This window comes from Panthera tigris, chromosome D4 (assembly GCF_018350195.1).
Source record: "Panthera tigris isolate Pti1 chromosome D4, P.tigris_Pti1_mat1.1, whole genome shotgun sequence".
NCBI classification, from domain to species: domain Eukaryota; kingdom Metazoa; phylum Chordata; class Mammalia; order Carnivora; family Felidae; genus Panthera; species Panthera tigris.
In genome coordinates this window covers 34239648-34243909 of record NC_056672.1, presented here as the reverse complement: position 1 = coordinate 34243909, position 4262 = coordinate 34239648, and the positions used below count along the sequence as shown (strand labels likewise).

At 37.2% G+C, this 4262-nt stretch overlaps 1 non-coding gene across 1 annotated transcript; it reads left to right on the top strand.

The window, feature by feature from the left end:
• The first annotated feature begins 2793 nt into the window (after positions 1-2793).
• LOC122233316 lies at positions 2794-2903 on the top strand. Its single transcript, XR_006210875.1, has one exon. It is a non-coding gene; the product is annotated as a U6 spliceosomal RNA (small nuclear RNA).
• Positions 2904-4262: the final 1359 nt, after the last annotated feature.

The window sequence follows — 4262 nt, the reverse complement described above, 5'->3', positions numbered from 1 at the left end:
AAAAAGAGAGAGAGCAAAAGTGATTACTAGTTCCCAAGGAGTGGGGGGAGCAGATAACGACTTGAAGGGTAGGTAGTCTCAGGAACTCAGTGTGTTGTGCCTTGAACAAGTTCTATGGGAAGGCATTAGTGAGCATTGAAAAAAAAAGTCTTCAATTCTTTCCTACTTGGTTGACAGCAAATTTCTCAAGTCCTCCTGCATGTGCCTTTAAAATCTAATTCATCAGTATTCTTAAGATAGTTTAGCAGAGAGAAGTCCCAAGTCCTATATTTCTTTCTACTTATTGGCATTCCTCTCCTCCTTAACAAAAACCCAAAGAGCCTCTTTTCTGTGTGTCTCTGCTTTCCTGCTGATGGTACTAAATCTGTGGTTCATTTGAGTTGGTCTAAGTATACTTGCTAAAGTCAGGGAAGAAGATAGTTATTATATACAAATGCACATTGAACAGTCCCTTTGAGACACCAGCTCTTGAACCTCTTTAGGAAAAAAAAAAAGCTGTTAGAAAAAAATGAGGCTCTTATATGATTGGTTAATACTTTAATTTAAAAAAAAATACTTATTTCTAACTAACCTCACTAAAATAAACCTGCTTTATATTTTTTTAAACACAAATTGTCTTCAAAATCAAGAACAAAGTCAAGAAATAATTATTTTTATTCCTTCAACACACACATGCACTCACATGCACAGACATTCTAATACATACACTTACACGGAGATATAAAATGCAGGCACACAGAAAATATACAAGATTGTTCCCTCCTTTCAATGAAATATTCAATATTATATATTTTTTACAATATTTGAAAAAGTGATTTTGGAGAAAAGTTGAAATGATTGAGCCTTAAATGCACTCTGCCATTTTTAAACTTTTAATAATCCAAGCCTATGTAAACACTGTGTTGTAAGTAATCATCATCGTGCTTCATAAACAAGAGACTGACTGTGTTTAGAAATACGCTTTCATTGTGCTGATATCACAATACAGATTTCTCTTTCCTCAGATTGTCTCCAGTGTAAACACACTGCTTGACAAAGATGACAGGAAAGCTAAGTTGATTGCTAGGCAGCTGTATTGTTATTACCATAGATAAACACACTTATTTCTTCTTTGGAGTATTCCTGGTAAGGAATTTCTGGATGAGTATAATGTTTTCTTTTGGGTTGATTATGATCTTATTTATTTTAGGTAATCACATAGGTATCCTTTATCCTTTTATAAGGCTGGATTCAGTGCATACAAAAATTCAGAGGGAAAAGGTGAGCTATTAAATGATGTTTTGGGGGGCATGATTAGAAACAGGGATGTTATTATTGGAGTCTTATACAAGAGGAGGAATCAGAATTATACAACATAAGCACATTCCCATCTACATTGTGAGACCCAAGTGTTATCTTGGGATTATGGGGGAGTTTTATTTACAATATCAACTTGCTTATGAAACTAAAATAAATGCTTCCAGGAAGAAATGAGGTAATAGTAATGGACCAAACACTTGTTTATTTTGCATGGCTACTTTTTCATTTCCAAAGGGAGCTATTGTTCCCCTGTGCATCTTATACAGAGCTTACAATTTACTTGCTAGAAAAATGTTCATTAAATGCAGCAAAACTACTGATTACAAGAATCAGCAGGCATCACTAGGGCAAAAGTACAGCAGCAGAGTTCAAGGGTGAGAAAGCACTCAGGGTGCGTGCGAAATCTCAGTGAAGCCTGTTAAACTGTAAGATGCACCTGACAAGGATCATGTTACCTAAGAGCCATGGCTTACACATTGTTTCAGATAACTGAAGTGCTTTGAGTGTCTTTTTGTGACAGGAAGGACGTATTGAATTAGTGAGATCCCAGTAATGGTGCTAATGCTGACAATGGCACCATCACCACCACTATGAAAAAAACACAGTGGACACCTCCTATGCCTGACATAGCCAAGGAATTCCCTGAATTGTGATGTCACTTTGAGTGTCTGGCTCAGGGCAGAATTGGTCCTGTCTATAGTACCCAAATATGCAACCATACTAATACTTGGATAATCTCTTAGAGCTACATATTTACATCTGGGAAAAAAAAATTCAGTATCCAAATTAACTGGTCTCCAATACCGTCTACAATGCAACAGGGAAAGGGAGAAAGGGAAGCTCATTGCTTGTGCCCTTTGGGGCAGTAAAAAACTCATTATTCACTTGACATGGACTGTTACCAAACATAGAAGTGAGTAAAGATCCTTCCGTATTTGAAGACTATTATTAGTTCTGCTTTGTGAACGATCACTTCTTTGCCATCATCAATGATCAATGATAGGACGTAGCAATGATGGTGCAGCACTATGGGGTACTCCCACGGCACATTCATTTTCCCCATCACCTTGAGAGTAGTTTCCAAGATTAATTCTAGTGTCAGTGCCCCCTTATATTAATTATTGCTGCAGAAGCTCGTTTTAATATATCAGGGTTTAGCCACTCTTTTGTTACTTTGATGTGAAGTCCCTAAAGCCTCAGAAATTGCAAACATGAAAGCAAACAAACAAAAGAACTAGCAACAGTTTTCAAATACCATTGAATACGGCTTTTTAAAATTAATATCTGTATTAACTGCATCCTTCTCTTTAATTCTCTTTCTTTCTGCCCCTGATAGTATGATTTGTTTTGTTGATCTAGTTCATTCAAGAAATTCAGACACTTAAAAACTTTGCTGAAAATGTCATCTAAGACAGTGAGCAACTCTCTGATATAGATTTGATATAGAGTTTGGCTATGTAGGCTAGTGGCTACTGAATGTGAAAACAAAGCATAGTACATATGCAATAGCACATATACTAAAATTGGAACCATACAGAGAAGGTTAGTAAGGCCCCTGAGCAAAAGGCAAGTCACAGATTTTCTAATTAGCATTGCTGAGTTTTGTGAACTTTTTGCAAGTTTTACGGGATGTTACGGGATGAAATGGCAAGGATATACACCCTCACATGGTAGATAATGGTGATTCCTTCTTGCTGATGTCAGAATGCAAAAATACGTGCAAATGGAGTCAGATTTTAATTGATGGAGCTGAATAAAATTTCTAATTCTATTGGGTAAATCTGCTTTGTTCTCTTATGTACTTAAAGTAGAACAGTCATTTAGCATTGTAAACAGTTTTCCTGTATCTCCGTATGAAAGGAACACATCTTACCTGTTTGGTTTTTTTTTTTTTTAGCTATGTATATTAGAAATCACCTACTATAACTTCCTTGAACATATGGATTTATCTCTCTTGTCTTTTCAAATAGAGTGAATAATTCTTGGCTCATGGTACTTAGTCACTGCTTACTAACCAAGTATGTGTTTGGCAAGTGTATCATTTTCCTATGCTGTGTAACAAATTACCGCAAACTCAGTGGCTTAGTAAAAACATATATTTATTCTTTCACGGTTTCTGTGAGTAGGGACAGATACTGCTTATTCTTTGCAAGGATGTAGTCAATACAAAAGACAGGGCTACTTCTCATCTGGAGGCTCTAGTACTGACAGATCCACTTTCCAATTCACCCAGGTTGTTGGCAGAATTTACTTCCTTGTGACCATTAGAGCAAGGGCTCCAACTCCTTGCTGCCTGTTGGCTGGAGTTTCCTCTCGGCTCCCAGAGGCCGACTGAAGCTCCATGCCTCATGTCTCTCTCCACAGAACACCTCACAGCATTGTACCTTGCTTCTTTAAAACCTGTAAGGGAGGAGGGGAACACTGGTCTGATAGCAAAATGGAATATTATACAATGTATCATAATCAGGAAGTGGGCTCCTATCACCTTTGCCAAATTATGTTGGTTAGAAGCATATCATAGGTCCTGTCCATACTAAAAGGAAGGAACCCTGAGGACGGCTTTAAAGTCTGTCTGACAGAGCAGCTATCATCATAAAAACTAGTATCAGCCTTGAAAACCCAACTTTGAATCAGAATTTAAAATACTGTTACGGGGGGGGGGGGGAAGGTTAGTTTGGTCTTCCTGAAGAAAATGTAAAATAGTTGTTAAATAGTTGTAGGGGATATAGAGTTGTCACTACACAAGATTTATAAAAGCACCATACCCACGGCATTCCCCATTGTAAGAGGTTAGATCTTTAGGGACTAGGAATGTATTCTTAGCTACTTTGACAATGAATAACATGTGAACTTCTTTCCTTGGTGAGTACATTCTGAGTTTTAGGACTCTAAATAACACAGTTTGTGCTTAATGTACACCTCACTTGTCTACTATTGTTTGGCCTGTAACAACCACAGAGGTG